At 30.7% G+C, this 19977-nt stretch overlaps 1 protein-coding gene across 14 annotated transcripts in view; it reads right to left on the bottom strand.

The window, feature by feature from the left end:
* Positions 1-19977, bottom strand: part of LOC130447221 (uncharacterized) — a 533966-nt gene that overhangs the window by 96430 nt on the left and 417559 nt on the right. The gene's annotated exons all lie outside the window — the stretch shown is intronic.

The raw sequence follows: 19977 nt of genomic DNA, 5'->3' as shown, positions 1-19977 counted from the left end.
TTTAAAAAGTTCACTTAGGGATAGGAAATCTTTTTGAGTTAGTACACATGTCTCTTTAATTTATATACAATGTGTTTTTACAGTGAATGATCGGCAGTCAAGGTGTTACCAGTCATCAACGTTGTGGTTCTCTAATGATATCGAAACTCTGGTAAATCTTGTTGGTAATAATCAGATCCTCTATGCTTACAGAGGGTTTGATTTTAATTTGACATTTAGTTCATCCGAAAATATTACACAGCTTAAAGAATTTGATGTAAAGCAGTCACGGTGTGGCTGGGATCAATATAGAAACGATTATTTGAGCACCAAGAGCAACATACCGTCTATCATTATGATCGAATTTCTGATTAATTACACAAACTATAAAGCAATTAACCAATCAACAAAAGATATGTAAATTTCATAGCAAATAATCAAGACGATTCCAGAAAACAATGGATAATATTTTTTTTCTGCAATGACACTCTAAAATGATTAATTTCAGTAAATTTTTATCTTTAGAAAACACTAAATTTTATCCGTGAGTCTTGGTTTAGAAAGAATCATTTGATTTAGAAAAATTGTGGCTATTCATATAGGAATTAGATTTGACCGAACAATTATATCGGAGTTTCACGTGATTTGTGTCCACGTCAACAGACTCAAATACCTTCACATATCAGCATCCGTTCTGAACCTAACGAGTCAACAAACTACTTTTTGTGCCTTTTTTGTGGCGGTTTATAAAACAAGCGTCCACAGGCGCTGGTGAAAAAGCACGACGTGCATGCGCTGTGCTGCGGAAAGTGGATTTCTGATTTTCATCGTAAAGTGATCTGACCAAGGGCCAACCGGTCTTTAATTTCTTCATAGTTGTAGCCACTACAAAAAGGCGGTTGTGAATATAGGTTACGGTAATTAATATCAAATAAATATTTTAATAAGTTATGCGACGAATAAATATTTTTAAAATAGAAGAGAAAATTTACCAATGAGCCATAAAATAAAATTTTTGAAAGGTCTTGAAAATAGATAATTAAATTACAATAGTCCTACATGAAATTTTTTTTAGAATATTATACTTTAATTTATGTAGCCTGAGTTGAAACTCATAACTTAATAACTGTGTGTGATTCAATTATTAAATCAAAACTTCCCAATTTAATTATTTCAAACCAAAGTTTTATTTTGGCATTCAATACAGCCGAAATTTGCATGGCAGTCGTGCTTTTTTACCGGCGCCTATAATGCTCGTGTTTATAAAAGACCCTTCATATCTTTCTAATTCCTACAACATAGATTGAACTGAGCAGCAGTCCTCGAGGCCATCATTCGAGATCTGCTAGCGAAGGTGTTCAATGAATTTGAGTATTGGATAGACACATGCAGTGCATCTAAAAGGAGCCATATTGAGTGCCTGTAAATGGTATGTGAAAAAACTTAATTAGTTATACATTAATATAAAGGTAACTTTCTGTTCATATGACCATTGGTTGTGAAAATGTAATCCCATAAAATCTCATTATTATTTTTGAAGTAGTCTATGGCGTCAGTCTCGTTACTTAATATTAACACCTAGTATAATAGATATCAAAGCTATGTAAAGGAAAATCGTAAAATCCTTTATTTTTTAGTTCACATATTTTAGTAAGCAATTTATTAAAAAAACATTTTAGTAGTTTGGAAACTCTTCTGGGAACCAAATAAACTGCAACATATGGTGACATTTCCAGACGAGGTAGGGTAACCGAGTTGGAAATGAATTCATTTAAAATTTACTTCCTTCTGGAAACCGAACTTGTTCGTAACTTTCGACAAATTTCTACCTCTAGGGTTTCTGTTTTATTCGTAATAGGTAAAAAGAAAAAGTAGAGCAGCTTCACAATCAAAACTATTTTTAAATTATATTTCAAATGTCAAATTTAACTTTGAATTTAGTTGAAAGAAGTTTCTATTAGGTCCTTTTTAAGTACGACAACGGAAAAGTATAAATTGTCTCCAAATTTATTGCTGAATAAGTAAATTTATGAGTCTCGATTCGATTTAATAACTCTTAAAATATATTATAATGTAAAATGTGCTTACAGAAAGCCACTTCTTCGTAGATGATTATCAATGTCAAAATAATAATCAGATTTAAAAAAAAACACTCTGTTATGACCACGATAAATAAATAAATAATTTCACGCCACGACCAATGCGTTTATCAATGAATCAATGAATTTTGCTTATTTTGCACTTTTTAATGATTTTTATACAATTAAAATTAAATGTTCAAATGAAAATTTTCTGATAATACAGTACAACTTTGAATGGAATCCCTTCGACGAAATAGTTTGATGCTAAATTATTCAAAACTTGGATAAAAAAAACGATCATTTCACAAAAATATTATGGACAAATGTATCATCCTTTCAAACTGTTTTCGTTTAGTATGAAATTTTCTTACATTATATCTCCCGCTCTTTTCCCGGTCTTGATCTAATCTCTCCTCTATTTCTAAAAAGATGTTGTAATGCTCCGCTCATCCTCTGTCTATAATAATGTCCTTGTCATTTAATACACACATACTACCTCCTATCTGGAAAACAGTCTCGGTAACACCAATTTTCAAGAAAGGCAATAAACTTGACCCCAATAACTACCGCCCCATTAGCCTTACACCAATCATCTGTAAGGTTATGGAATCTATAATTTCAGGATATGTCAGTGAATTTCTTTTGATCGAAAAAATAATACCTGAACAACAACATGGATTTGTAAAAGGACGTTCAACAATGACGAATATACTTTGGTGTGTTAATGGACAAAATCTTAAGATAAGAAAATCCCGACGGACATCATTTACCTAGATTTTGGAAAAGCGTTCGACCGAGTGCCAAAACGAAGATTACTGTATAAATTGGAATATCTTGGCATACGAGGTGATCTACGGGAGTGGATTGACTCATTCTTAACAAACAGAAAATTCTGTGTGAATGTGGGAAATTGTGTTTCAGCTGAGAAGCCCGTATTAAGCGGTGTTCCGCAGGGATCAGTACTGGGTCCTCTCTTATTTATAATATACGCAAGTGACCTCCAATTTCATATCCAATGCAACAAAATTTTCTATGCCGACGAATCGAAAATATTCGCTGATTCATCCCTTCAAGAAGACTTGGATTCGATCTCTAAGTGGTGCTCAGACTGGATGTAGCCTCTTAGTGCAGATAAGTGTGTAGCTCTGTACTTAGGCAAAAACAATCCGAGACATACATACTTCTTAAACGGTCATGCCTCAAATGAAGTGAATTCTTATAATGATCTCGTTGTTACAATTACTACGGATTTGAGTTGGTCCGAACATGTTATAAGTATTGCCAACAAAGCAAAAAGTAAGCTGTATCTCCTCCACAAGTTTTTCGGAAGGATATCATTATATAATTCAACTCGTTTATATAAAACTTATATTCGCCCAATTATGTAGTATTGTGGAACTGTGTGGTGTCCGGAACTAGTGCAGGATAAAGATCTTCTCGAAAAAGTTCAGCGTCGATCAACCAAACTATCCTTCGGGCGTACAAGACCTAGTTATACAGAAAGACTAAATATAATGATTTACCGACCTTTGAACAACGGCGTCTTCGTGGGGAAATGATAATCACCTATCGCATTTTAAATTTCAATTATGGTAACTTAAGAAACATATTTAATGTGGACACTGATAATCGGCTTCGAGGACACAAATGGAAATTGAAAAACAAAAAATTCACTTGTCGGACAAGGCAACATTTTTTATGTAATCGTGTTTTTTCAACATGGAATCATCTACATGAGGATAATGTAATGGCACCATCTGTCAATATTTTTAAGAATAGATTGGACGCTTTTCAATTTTCTAATTAAATATTTTTGTCTTCCTTGTAATTTTTAATTTTCCAATTAGGTACTTTAATTACTTTAATTTTTGTAATATATATAGTATATTTCAGAGCTTCTGGATCTTAGGGTCCCTCTCCGTACCTTATTGTAATAATAATAATAATAATAATAATAATAATAATAATAATAATAATAATAATAATAATATTAAATTGTCTTATTCTTGAAACTAGTTGAAATTTATTGTTGAAACTAGTAATAATATTGGATAACCATTCTAACTGAACATCAGGAAATTATGAGTACCAGAAGACGTTCATATATTTCAACAAATGAAATAAAAGACATATATTGTTTGTATCCCCTGAAATAAGAACGCTACTGAACCTTAATTAGCATATCAACAAAGTTCAGTCATAAGCACACAATTTTTATCTAATTTTTTCTTTCCGTAGGCAATAACAAAGACGATAAGGGATGTGTAATTTATAATTTATAAACCAGTACAATATTCGTTTGAGACGCATTCAAACAAGCACAAAAAATGAAAATGTATTTATGTAAACACGCAAAATTATAGCATTACAAAAAAAACTGGAAACAAAATAAACGTAAAGAAGTAATTATTATAATTAGATTTCATAAAATCATATGCAGAGTGCAGCTAAATTATGGAACAATGCTTTCGTGAATTTTTTATATAATAGTTTCCATAAATTACTGTTTATGTTCGACTTCAAAATTCACTGTTAGCGAATCCCGAACACCCATTGAACATTATTTTATTTCATACACACGATGGTTGTTACTTAAGTTACGAGATATGGCAACTCTGATGTGAATATGTCAAATCTGACATTGTGAAAGTACTCAGAACATGTTGTCATATGAGTGTTATTAGAATTGTTTACATATTCTAGAAACATTCATCTTGGTCAAAAAATGCAATTGAATCGCGAATATTTTCGTGCGATGTTGGTTTCCTTCTTTCTTTTGTTTTTATTAAAAAAATTTGTAGATAGTGGATAAAGCGACATATTTCTATATTATGATAAATACTTTTTTCTCTCTTCTGTGGTTTGTTTCAACTGTTGCTCATGTCTAAATACAAATTTTCTGCAGACAACTAATTGAGAGAGAAATCGAATTGTTGATCTATCGTTGATCTTTTGAGGTTGACAGACATCGTTACCATTTTCAACTTAAAGTGACCGATTTCCATTTTATTTTCATCATTCATGTGGTTATTTTGTAAATTTTGCATTCAATATTGCAAATCCAATTATGAATCGAGCTTCCTTAAAAAATTAGTTCGACTATTATTTTTTATGGCAATCCAATTAATTGGTCTATTTTTTTTACTTTATTATCTTAATCGGTCTAATTGTTACCTAAAATAACTTGAGTGTTGAGTTAGATTTTATTTGTATCACCTGCCTCATGTTACACTCATGTGGCAACCTCTGATATATGCAAGACGATAAAATCCAAATTTATCGATAGATTGTGTTCCTTTAAATTTAAAAAATATTCAACTGTTTTTAAAACAAGTTTTAATGACGTGTTTATATTAGAAAATTTTTCTCAAACAATCGTCATTGTAATCAGTTTTATTACCAGTTTTAAAATTTGGAAAGTTGATATAATATTCATCCACAAGTAGAAAGAACTATAAAAACCGATAGACGGGAGTAACAAATGTTATTTAGATTAATTTTACGTGTAGGATTGAAAGATCTACATAAGTAAATCGAGTTTATTTACAATTGGTAAATTATTAACAACATAAAAAACTAGTTACGAATGTTTATTGAGTCGAAAACAGAAACAGTAAGCAGAATGGCAAAAAAACCGGAAACATGATGTTATTCGGTAACTAGATAGAGCATGGATTCTAGATAAAAAAAAATTCCCGGTTTGATTCTGACTATGTTCGAAATATAGTATATCGATTTTCAAATACTAGGTGTGTGTATTTCTAGTCTACCAATTACTGTTTCTCCTATAAAAGGTTTGTGTACTCCTAATTTGGCGAGTCTATTAACTATTTCGTTTCCTTCACTTCAGTGTGTCCTGGAATCCATTGCAGGGTAAGTTCATTTTATTCGCTTAAGTTTTACTTGTTCAACATGTTCAGTCATTCCCAAGCCAGTTTGGAATTCATGACATTGTAGCTAATGGCTGTTTGGCTATCAGACCCGATGATGATGTCCTTTTTTCTTTCTAGATTGAATTGGTTACACTTTCCTTTGATCCGTATGCCATTTGATAGTTGTTTTGTTGCAATTCTTTTGCTTTCAAAGGTTGATTTCTTTCAGCCAGAGAGCGTCTTTTGAGGCTACATCTCATAAACAATTCTATAGGTAATAATTAATATATTATGAATATCTAAATATAAGGTATTGTTTTAAAAAATATGTATTATTTGGAAGTAAAGATACAAAATGTATATTTCCAATCAATTCATGCAGATGACTTAAATTACTTTTAAAAAACTTGATTCCAACATTCCACCTCACTTAATGAACACACTGAATTTATTTTCATGCTTACTATTAATACTTATTTCATCGTATTATTATTCGAATATGAAAAGGTTACGCGTTTAAATCGTTCCCTAAATTCGCATGTAAAAGAACAAAACATGTTTACCAATTTTAATTAAATTATTAAATGTTGTGAAACAAGAAGAAAATGTATAAACTTTTTTTTTTTCATTTCTTTAGAATATTATAAAGCTGTTTTTAAAGATAGTGACTGTAGTAATTAAGATGCCTTTGTGTTGATAATTGAAATTAACTTGGCGTTCGTTGTATTAGAGAGAAATATGAATTTTCGATTAAAATACAAATGAGATTCTGTGAAGGGCTTTTCATAATATTTTAATACATCTCAAAACTGTTTTCCTCGAGGGTTGCTAAACTCTCAAACACAGTATAGTAGATCGAAAGTGATCTTCACATGTTGTAAAGAATGATTGTATAAGGAAGGTTAACAAGGAAAAGGAACTACATTGAAAAATACATTTTCAGTGAATTCTTTTGAATAAAGAGAATTTCTAATTGGAAAACTGAAATAACGTAGATGAAGGTATTTTTCAGTTGTGTTTCATTCAGCCAATGTAATTTTTATCAAAAATCAAACAAATATATCATTTCACATAATAATTATAAGCGAGTATGAGAATACACAATTTCCTCCATTGTTATTTACCAATCAAAGGTATTTTGGTGTCTCCCTGGTAGAATCAATAAACCTATTAATATCATTGTCATGCGCCAATTTCAAATCTGTGAATCAATAGCAAATCGTATTCTGACGTAAATGTTTAACCAGGTCAAAATTTATTTAAAATCTTTATCTATAATTATCACATAATCTATGGATTACTACAAACATTTTGACAAATAATGACAGTTTTTACTTTTGGTAATTGAATCATATTGACAATTCGATGGTATATTAAGCAATCGCCATTTCGAAACAGTCACACAATATTAAATCATAATAATGTGTTGATGAATATTACGATTGTTACGAGTGCTTTTGATGAAGTCGAAATAGCACTATTCCTACTAACATATTGGTGGAAGCACTACAGAAAATCTGTAACCTTCAGATTCAAATGTATGATGCCGTATATAAGATTTTCATGAATTGGCAGTCAACGCAAAAAACTACGTCATTTTCTGAAAATGTATTTTGATCAATTATACAAGAACTAAAAGTCGTCCTCACTATGAGCTTTTTATTCTGCTTATTCACCTTAATAACAATCTGGATTTTTATTCAATTACATTGCAAGCGTTCCAAAACGATAGTCCGAAGGCAATTGATAAAAAAAGCCAAGTGTATCATCCATTTCCTCCAATCGGAGTAAGTTTTAAGAAACTTCATTAGTGTTTTGTATTTTATATTCCATAAAAATTAGTATTTGAGATGGAGATCTTAGACCGTCGTTATACTTCCAGGAGGCACGCGACAGGTAACGTCACCTGCATCTGTTTTACATTGTTTTTAGATGTGGTTGTTACACTTTTAGACGACGACGCTTGACTTAAGATTGAACTTGCAGAAAGAAGACGACGATTTTTTAGGAATCTTGAGCAAATACAATATGTACGAAAAATCAAAAGGTTCTTTCTGGTCCACTTAATAGGGACGCCGACGCCAACAGGTACATACCTAATGGTCGTATACTGCTATTCCTTTTTTCCAATAATGATAATTAGTTTGATATAATACTCCGTACTTTTTGTTGTTTTTTCTAGTTACGTGATTAAGGATTATATCCACTTTTTACGACAGGGAATCATTGTTTTCATCTAATAAATATTACGTATAACCTCTCCTCAGAAGACATTGATATTTGCAAGTTCTTTTTCGCTCTATACTTCTCTCGATTTTTGATAAAATGAAATCAAATTTGCTATCAGCCATTCGCATACATTCGAAAAATCTTTCCGGGCAGCTTCTGAGTGTGTGGACATTATACTTTCTTTTTCTTCTGTTTTTTTCTTTTCCTTCGCCATTTAATACTCGCTCGACGCGATCAAAACGACCTTAGTGGTTATCACCTTGAAGTATAATCACAATAACGCCTATTGTCCTCCACCTGTTAGTATAACGGCGGCCTTATAGTCAATCTCATGTCATATCTATCTCTTTATATGCACAACACATAACGTTGCCTGTTATGGGCGTGGGTGATGACATGACAGCTGTGACAAACTAGGATAGATATTGAAAAGCAGCTGTAGTTTTCAAAAGTTACATAGACAACATCATAAATAACAAGTTAGATTAAGAAAGAAAAAATATTAAAATAATTCACTGTACCACAGAAAGTACTGCTTTTAATATGATGATAATATGAAACTCACCTGTAACTTTCAATACCTGTAGTAACATTATATCGATTATAATTATTATGTTAATAAAAATCATGTATTGTATTTTCTTCTTTCTGATAGTTGTAGATAAAGTATAGTATTCTTTTCACGAGTAACGGCTATTACTTATTGGTATGTTATTACTTATTTGTTATTCGCTCATTGAATAATACTATTATGGAATATCTAAACCTTTGTTGAAAACAATCACTTGTCTTTTCTGCCTGTCCAGATACCTAATTAATGTGAAAACACATCAGTTTCATAGTTTCATATAAGATCAATTTTTATAATGATTATTTCATTAACAAGGCAGAAGATATTTTGAGAAAAACGTGTTCAAAGTAACAAAATATAACCGAAATATTCACCTATACGTGTTCCTCACGAACCACATACCGTTATTTAAAAAGTACGAGTGTACGAGGGAAGGGCACCGCTACAAAGGTGTGGAAGAATAAATCGACTAGCGGAGGCAATGATCTACCCTACCTGCTATGCGCTGGAGACTGTACCCGATGAGCGGTTACGTTCTATTCACATAATAAAACAAATAACACGTGCGAATTTCGCTTTGGAATGATAATCTTCGATTTAAGGCATGAAGAAATTGTATGAAAAATGAATTGGCTGCTATCAGGTCAGTCCTATGGCGTCATAAAAACAAATTTAATATACTTTTTCTGATCAGTAGCTGTAGATTTGTTTTATAAACAATGTAAAAATAATGATTTCTATTATTGATGAAACCTAGCGTATTGGAAATACATTGCAAAAGATAGATGTATATTAATTTATCTACTGCACAAAAATTAAGGAAATGTATGAATTATCAACTTTTTTTATTTACCTATGTTTTACGACGTTTTTAATTGATTAGTTTTTGGATACGGGATTGGTTTAAGGTGGCGAAGTTTGTTTTTATTGTGTTTTTAAGAATTTTACATCAGTATAAGTTTCACTGCACATGACCAAATCAAAAGAATTCAATTTTGCACATATATACTGGACTTCATTCAATCATCTGAACCTCGATCTTCCTCTCCCACCTTGCGTCTACTCTACTATCATTCTTATTCCTCTTTCCATTCAAAGTCACTTATATGCCCCAATTTTGTTTATTCTATCATCTTTACCATATTTTCTCCCTGCAAGATTTCTTCTATTTCTTTATTTTTTATTTTTATTTATATGTTATGTTTTTTTTGGCCACATAACTTTGTTTGATATATCATTGTTTTATATATTTAGCGTTCCGTTTCATTTTCATTTCTGTGCTCTTCAATATATTTCCATTTACCATAGAGCTCTGTTCTCTGCTTGTATCTTCTGCTTTAGTCAATTTTTTAAAAGTTTAGCAAATTTAGAGTATTTTGTGAATTTCTCAACCAGAACATCGTTGTACACCCTAAACACCCGACAACTGAGCATATTTGAAATCTTCACAGTTTGAGATTAATTGTAGTCACTAGCCAACCGTTTGTTACTCAGGACTTGTTAAATGTCTAGTAAGACATTAGTAGTTATTCACGTTTATAATTGTGGCAAATTGGAAAATAAAACATAAAGCATTATGCAGTTATAAAGAAGCGGCGGAATAAATTATAACGAACCACATAAAAACCCATATCTTCTATAATTAGCATGAAAAAGATTTAAGTGTAAGTATTTAGTGCTAGTTATTTTGGCAAAGAGTTTCCAAAAAATTCTTTGGAATAGTAAATGAGGAATAAGATCTTTTTGAATGCTAGTGTGCATTTTTTTCTCCCACAACACTTCTTTACAAACATTCTCAGTATATTACTTTACAACTGTACAGTAAATCATTTGTACAATAAATATTTATGTTCAGCAGTTCAGCAATTTAACTAATATGTGAGCAAATTTAATTTATAAAACCAGAATAAAAAACATCATCCAATTGTTACTGTAATATCCGAGCCCCTATATTACTTGGGTTCAACAATATAAGTCAGCTTATTGTTCAAGAAAAACGTTATGGAAATAAAAATATTCGTCCGGACTGGAATTAGTCGTTGTCGTCTTCTTCTTTCCTACATTTGTACCAGACTAAATTAGGAAGTGAACGTCGCTAATTACGGTCATTATTACAGTAGATTTGGTTAATTGCGTTTTATTAGCATTCCAAATGAGACTTTTTATTTGTGTGTAATGTCGTCGGTTAAATGCAAATTTTACAACGTTTCAACCAACGTTGCCAACTGTTTTAATTTATTTAATATAATAGTCTAATTTTTATATACATTTAATATACCATGTGATCAAATTTGATCCGAAACATTTTTACGTATTTTATACCAATACAAAACTATATTATCGCTTTGAAAATAGTTTTCTTTCGAGCTAAACAAGCATGCCACAGTTTAGTTCTATTTTCCATTCACTTGTTGCAAATCTCGCCTGAGATTTTCTTCAGTACTTCAAGTGAATTACTTTTTATGACTTCAATGGACTCATAGCGCTTTCCCTGGAACGGATTTTTTAGTTTCGACAAGAGAAAAAACCTGGTGGATACGATTGTCCAAAATATCACTCATATCTTGCTGGAATCTGAAAATGTATTACCGTAGTGAAAAATCCATAAGCTTTCTGCACATAAATCTGGTAGTTTACTATGAATTATATCACATAAATGGACAAGTGTTGTACTTATTGACTGTTTGATCCTCAGTATTTTGGTGAACTACATTACAATGATAAGAGAAAACGTTGAGCATCACTTTGAGTTTCGACCGACTTTCATGTCGGCTAATTTTTTGGAGCGTCATTCGCTAGATTCTTGGGCAGTTTTAAGGTCTTATTAATAAGCCCATATTTCGTCACCAGTGATGACGCGTTTCATGAATGTAGGGTCCTCAGTTATATGTTGTTAAGCATCTTTTTTGTAAAATATTCTGGTCCTTTGGTCCTTTTGTAACAATCTAGCATTGGCTTCCTTCATTCCAAAAACATTAACCAAAATATGTTGAGTGGATCCAAGATCTTGATAGTACCTACTATGATCATGAGCACCATTTTTTAAAATTTTCTGTTATTATTGTTTTTAACAAAGGTAGCAAATATTACACACTAATTGAGATATGGTGCTCAAACTACACACTGACATAAAAAAAGCTGAACCAATTTAGGAAAAACATGTTACTGATCCGATCTAAGCCCAAAAAGTTATTTCGGGTGCTTATTACGCTTTGTATATTGGGGAAATAAGTTCAAGCCAGCTTCAACTTCGTAAGTAATAGGGGGCCACCAATTTCAATAGAAAAATAGTGATTCATACAACTAGCTCTGAAAGATGAGAACGGAAATGCGAGAGATTGTAAAACCATGTATGTCACATGGCTGAGTGGTTTCGATCTGAGTATGAGGAAACTTTCTATAAGGTGGGCGCCGATTTGCTCACAATCAAACAAAAATGCAATAGTGGAATATTTAATCGTGTCAACCGCGATTTTGGAACATGATTTCATCATATCACCTTGTATATCGAACAGCAATCAGAAATCTGAAAGTAAATCGTCGCCAAGTTCAAAGATTACGTCGAAAAAAAAAAATAAGAAAATTTTTCAAAAAGTCGCCCTTGAATTAGGCCTAGGTATGGTGAAATTAAATGATGAAAAATTTTAAGTTGATGATGGTGTGCAATTTATAGAAATTATTTGTGCCCGTAAGTAGTAATAAAATTTATTCCAACATATACCATAATTTCATACCAGATGGTTGCAAAATAAACGTGAGCAATCCAAATATAGACAATTTTCCTGAAAAAACATGCCACTTAAGGAGGCATAATTATGCGCTTATAATGGCAGATGACTACTATCCTTTTAAAAAAATTATTAAAAAAAGTAAATTTCATGTTCGTATATATATATATATATATATATATATATATATATATATATATATATATATATATATATTTCCAATTTCTAATTTCTTGGGTTCGTAGGTTGTTTCGATAAAATAATAAAACTTCGATGAAAAACCACATTTATATGTATAACTTAAGGTTGCGCTCCTTCCTTGGGAGCATCTTCAAAAGAATAATTAATATTTGATGATTGAAATATTTGTAGAATAGATAAAACATATTAGTAGATATCTTAGTATTAGAATCAGTGTATTTACCTCCAAATTTCAATAAAACGATATTATACCAGGTAGATTGAAATAAACTAATTTATCAAATTATGATAAATTTGGCTGAGGTTTTTTATATCTTGCTTATCATTTACAGAACATTTATCTTGTTTTATGTGTATCATTTCTTTGATAAATAATGTTTGGTAGTTCGTGTCTTGAGCTAAGATTTTTGTTTTTTTTTTAAATCAAATTCATGATGTTCATTTTTTTCGTGTTTATGTAGAGCAGTCGATGAATTTTTGGTGCATTTGTGACCATTTATTCTGTTCTCTAAATATTGTGTAGTCATTTCTATATAATTTTTAGGTCATGGTATGGAATATATAATATTTGATTTCTTAGTGTCTTTAGTTTTGTTTTTTAGTGTATTGAAAAGTGGTGATAATGTGTTGTGTGATTTATGATTTATATTGATGTTATGTTTCGATAAAATGTATTTCAATGTTTCTGATAGTTGGTATGTATAGGGGAATGCTATATATGTATCTTTTTCTTTACTTGAATTTATTTGTGTAGTTAGATTTATATTGTTCTTATTGTGTAATTTATATGTACGTTGTCGGATGATTCTATTAATTTGATTTTCTGAGTATTGATATTATTCTTTATTTTTGAGTTTTTTTATTACTTCACGGTGATATTCTGGAACAGTTAATTTTAATGTTAATCCTATAACGACGCTGTTTTTTTGTTTTTTGGGATGGCATGAGCATAATTAAGATATCTTCCAGACCATTTTTCATTTTTATAATATTTAGTTTTTATTTTATTATTAAATTTAATATGTTTAAGAAATTTATTTTGTTGTTGTTTTCAATTTCTAAAGTAAATTGGTTACTTGTGACATTTCATCGAAGTTTTATTATTTTATCCAAACAACCTACGAACCCAAGAAATTAAAAAGAGGAAAAAATAAATTTATACTCAAATACTCAAATAGTTGAAGAAATCTAGTAAATATATATATATATATATATATATATATATATATATATATATAAATGCATCTAAATATTCCTGATTTTAGGTCTCTTCTGTTTAAAAATTTTTATTTTTTTATTTGGTAATATTTAAAAGAAAGATAATCAAGAACATTAATATATCAAAAGGTCTTAGAAATAAGAAATTTGTATATATAAATTAAAGCGTATTAACGGAAACGGTTTCTGTTTTTAGATATAAGGTGACAAACACAATAAAGTCTCAAAAATGGTTACCTAAAACGATAACCTATGGTAAGTTCTTTTGTTTTATTTGATGAACTTCTGATGAAGCTGATGTTTTTCAAATTTGGATATATTCATGTGCTACAAATAGGCAAACCAGACGGTTTTGAAAGCATAAAAACGTTAATGCTGTTTCGATTGACGTTTCTATTAGTGTGCTCTGAAATCCCTTGTGACGTCATCAATTCGTTTGTGAGCTGTCAAGAGCACAAAATCAATCAATAGATGCGAAATAACGTAATTGACATATAACTCCACATCTAGTCAGAATTAATAATGATCCATCCTGGATGAAATATCAACATGTTTATTTCCTTTTACGACTTTGATTCCAATGTGCTCTATAAATATATACATAGTGCGGTCCATGAGTTTTTGGCATCATATATTAATTAGAGCGCATTCGTAAAAATATTTATTCGTGTGTCAGTCTCAACAAGTTTAACACAAAGTTTCAACTTGCTGCTTCGATTATTTTATTATAGTAGAGCTCGAACGACCACTTAGTCAAGTAGTTTTGAGAAATGTCTCAAATTTAGTTTCGCTCTCTTTTTGTCACATAAACCAAAAACAGAATTGAGGCTGTTTACTGTGATTTGTGTCTATCATTTTCATCAATTAAGAAGTGGTCCAAGTTGTTTCGCTGAGAACGAGAATCGTTAAAAGATGACTTACGTTGACGATGACTACTCTAGAAAACATTAGACACTCTAGAAAAATTAGTGGAGCTTGGTCTTCTACTATAATTAGACATCCAAAAGAGATTCTATGAAATGGCATACGAAAGAAGAGTTAGTGCAAAAAAAAGCAAGGGTTACAAAGAAAGGCCGAAAAAGTGATGGCTACAAATTTTTTAAAACTGCGATGGTATCATTGATTGATTTTCAGGAATCAAATATAACACTTACTCATATAGCTTTATAGAGATTGAATACCCACCATATAGCCCTGATCTTGCTTATAACTTGTAATATCATTTTACGCACAGCCGTGATGTATTTTGATACAACAGCCGATTTTAGATAACCTTCAAGAAATTCATCCTGTAGCAAAGTGCAATAACGATTTAATTCAGAATACCAGCAAACACGGTGGCTCTAGATGTTGCTTCATCACCAAAAGTCGAAGCGAGTTGATTGGCACACTGCTGTTCAATTCCATTTTTTGACCAAGATGAATGTTTCAAGTAAACAACTCAAATAGCACTCGTATGACAACACGTTCTGAGTACGTTAACCATTGAAAATGTCAAACTTTATGATGGCAATCAATGTCAGATTGGACTTATTCACATTAGTGTTGCCATAATCAAAAATTGAGAGCAGACCTAGTAGGTTGACAACACTTGTCAGCAGCTTGTGTTGCAATAGAAGAAGAATTCACTTAAGTATATCAATTAGTTTTAGATACGAAGTAAGAAAGAAAAATTTTGATAATTAAGTGCTGTAACAATTTAGAGATACGATAATTAACTATTTCTATAATTTTCAAATAAAGTCTTTTCAAATAAGATTTTGATAAACGCGAATTTCAAATAGTCATGTCGTGACTAGGTAATAAAAACTAAATATTTATCTAACATTTCTAAATTGGTTAAATTCCGAGCTCTCCAGATATCTCTTTTGCAAATTAAAGATATAAATAACAAATTGTTATCTTACCATAAAGTCGACGAGTAGGATGACTCTAACTTGGTGTTATTCAGTTTTATTACTTTTTAATGCAAATAACTCGTTTGCTAAATATCAGTGAATTGAAAATGCTTCTAATAGTATTTAGTAAAAAGCATGCCGCATGCATTTTATTATTATTCATAATTAAGTATTGGCAAATGTTTTACTTTTCAATACATAATATTTCAATCAAATTGTAAAATTAATTTTTATACCAGTACTTCAATGATATTTAAATAATACAAGAAAAATAATATTGACAACCTGTTCGAAGAGTCCGCTAAATTCTTAAAAATGATTTTTTAATACTGGCGGTACAATGAGGAGTTTGATTTTTGAGCAGGATTGTTATTTTGAAAATGTACCACTCTCTATATTCCCACCATTATGGAAAATTGAAAAATATGCAGGACCACGTCACTCTTGTTTTCAAAGAGAACAAATTGTAGACTTCTACCTTCTAGCGGAGATGGACACAACCCCTGGAATCTCAAATGGAAATATGGATTAAGTGATACCTTATTTTAAAGCTCGTTCAACTATCTTATCAAAATTAGCAAATATGTAATTTTTCGAGAGGTTTGCAATAAAACAAATAAATAAATAAAATTATAAAGTGTGTTGTCTAATAATTTGAAAAACATCCCCCTGAAGCACCCAGCTAATATTCTTATTTCCAAATCTTCGAAACTTAGAAGTGGATTTTGGATGGCTAAATCGGGCGATTGTGATCCCGACATCTATTATTTAGCCTCCATAGGTATAACTGGAAGAAAATAATGTGGCACAGAATTTCTGTTGTAACAAAAAATAATGCGACGTTACTACTTAAAGGCAAATTTCAGCTATTACTTTACTTTTCATTTATTTTCTGTTGGATAAAAATTTTAATGTTTACTACACTTTCTGGTGAGTGAACATTGCGTAACGCTTTACAATGTTACAATATTACGGACGAGGAGTAATTGCTAAGTACTACAATATATTGAGTATATATGGATTAGATGTTCTAGTAGATACAAATAGTGAACCAGTCTATATTAATTTTGGGCCAGTTACTATAGTAATGATAAAGTCAAGTTAACAGAAGCGGAGTAAATTATTATGAGGCACTTTCAGTTACTACTTCATTAGAAAAAAATTGTTTTTCAAGTATCAAATGTAGCAGTGATAAAAAACTCAGACCCATGTACCATTGGCATCTGAAATTGAATATTTTTTGTGCCGATAATGTAATTGACTAATTTGAGTTTTATTTTATTAGACTATAGACTATGTGCTACTTAAGTTATGAGATACAGCAACACTGATGTGAGTGTCAAATGTGACATTACAATTGACATTTTTAATGGTGAGCGTACTCATGATGTGTTGTCAAGCGAGTGCTACTTGAATTGTTTACAGACACTTAAAACATTCATTTTGATAAAAAAAAAATGGAATCAAATCCCCACTTTTGTGCTCTGGCAATCGCAGAAGACAAATCATTATCCACCTCAACAATGCAATTTCTCATCCTTCTCAACCATCAGTTCAAACAAAATCCGCCATACAGTCCTTGATTGACACCCAATGAATTCTTATTCCCTCAGATAAAAATAAATTGTGAGATGAGCGTTTGTCTACACCTGTAGAAGAGGTTGCTACGTTCAAATCACATGTTTTAGAGGTACCTCAATCGAAGTCGAAAAATTGGATCAAATGCATGCGAAAGTGTATTGATCTTAATGGAGAATAAAGCCATATCCAATTACATATATTTGTTTTTATTTGTTTATCTCAAGACTTAAGTAACAACCCTCGTATCACCATCATATTTGATGCGACCGGAGCAATTTTAGAGATGTCCCAAGCAGATCTAGTTGGATATGCACCAAAACTCATTAAGCAACATTAATTTCATAAAACAGATAATATGTGTTAAGATAAACGTATTTATTGTCGATACTTTTAGTAGTTATTTTCAGTTATGTAAGAGTGGAATAACAACAACTTATTGATGTTATAATATTTATGTTGTAATTTGCCTCATTTTTAGTTTTAAAATCGATAAAGCCGTAAAGTGCTGTTTGTCGGATTTATAATATTTATTTATATCCTCCCAGATTTTTGTTAAATCTCTTGCTGCGACACATATAAATACATCACGAAACATGAAAACTCTAAGCAGTAAATAAGCATCGTTCAAGTAAGAAAGAAAATCCGCATTATGTGAAGTGGAATACTCGACGATTTAAAAATAGAGGTATACGGAGGAGCGTCGTTACTTGCCTAAGTAATAATACTTATCATTCCTTTGTATGTAAAGGTATAGAAAAAAACAACAAATTCTTTAAAAATTTCAATGTCATCAGTAACCAACTAACCTATAAAACTCAACTTTACTCACAACGACCTAATTGCTTGTATCATTTTGATTCTGTAAATGTGTTTATAGAATATTTGAAATGTTTTATTTAAATGCTTATAATAGTTTTACTTGAGATATTGTGACAAAATATTATAATATTAATATGGCTTGTATTAACTACTCACATCTGCATCATAATCAGTGACGTAATTGGCCAATCCAGTCATATTTTTGACATAAGATCCTTCAAAAAAATCAGAAAACGTACTCTCTCTCTATGTATATAATATATATATATATATATATATATATATATATATATATATATATATATATATATATATATAAATTCAATATTCTTTGATATCAAAGTCAATTTGAATAATGAATTCCATTCCACTCCATTTTGATTTCCATAACATTAAAAATTTTAACAAGCTTTAATAATATCAAAATCACCGGAAATCTTAATTAATTATTTCCCAGACGATGAATACATAAGTATTGGAAAGCTCGGAAAATATATTGAAGTTAGTCCATTTTGGTGTTTCCTTGCCACGTGCCCAATAAAAAACTACTCATAATATAGCTGGCAAAGACTTCTTTACAATTCACACACACACACACACACACACATATATATATATATATATATATATATATATATATATATATACCTTTTTGGATCCTTTATCTTTAGAAGTAGCTCTAAGGTCTACTTTATTATAAAGTAGCTCGTTTCACTGACTTCACTTCGCGATGAAATAAGAATGTTCTTCCAGAAACTATTCCGAGTTTCTGTCGTTTTGTATCTTAATGCCAAAGTATTGCTTACATATGTGAAGGTAGGTACCACAATATTGTTATAGAGGGTCCTTATTGAGTTGAAAGATGATCCACCCATGATAATACTTCCCAAATATTTGTAAGTAATCAAGAGCTTAATAGGGTTACTCTATAACGAAAATATGTTATATTTTTGACATTATATCCTTCAAAAAAATAAGTCGGAAAAGTGCTCTCTACTTCTACCTTTTCTGATCATGAATCTTTAGAAATAGCTCTAATCTATTTATGAAATCGCCTTCATCCATAGATGATCCATTTTAATGATTCGTGGGCTTATAGGACATATTTACTTTCAAACAAAATATAATCTTAATGTTGTTCAAAATCTTTACAAAGATGATCTCTCTAAAGGGATTAGAGTAGTTGACTGACAAGCTGAAATGAGCTTGAACCTTGAACGCTGTGACGTAAGTAATTATGCTATGATATTTCATTCCTAATGTTTGATCATACCCCGTATGATCCAGATTCATACAACAATACTTAAATAAAACTAATCGTGTGATCTAGTCTGGTTGCGAACAAAGTATTAAACAGGATATAGCTGTCACTTTGTATATGCATCAATTTATCGAATTAAAACGAATTTTCAGATTTCGCATTGTTTTATCTGTCATCCTCAAAAAAAGGCCCATTGTAATTACGCGAGCTCTGGTAGTCTGATTGGAAGTTGTTGACCATGCAATAGCTGAAAAGTGCTTCTCATTATCATTTTATTACTCCCTTAATCATAAAAATATACTTTTGCGAAAAACCCTGTATTTATGAGGAATTAAGTAAATGACATGACATGAAATTAACTATTTTGTCTTAAATATAAAACAGTACCTACGATAATTTTTGCATCTACTGTCAGTTCTAGAAATTAATGTACGTAAGTATTTACCACCTTGTATATAATTAACATGATTCTGTGGGTGTCGCTAATAATTAATATTGTTTGTTTTCTCATAATTTCAATTCTTTTAGCAATAACTTCT

This window comes from Diorhabda sublineata, chromosome 8 (assembly GCF_026230105.1).
Source record: "Diorhabda sublineata isolate icDioSubl1.1 chromosome 8, icDioSubl1.1, whole genome shotgun sequence".
In the NCBI taxonomy this organism is placed as follows: Eukaryota; Metazoa; Arthropoda; class Insecta; order Coleoptera; family Chrysomelidae; genus Diorhabda; species Diorhabda sublineata.
This window is presented reverse-complemented; position numbering and strand designations above follow the sequence as displayed.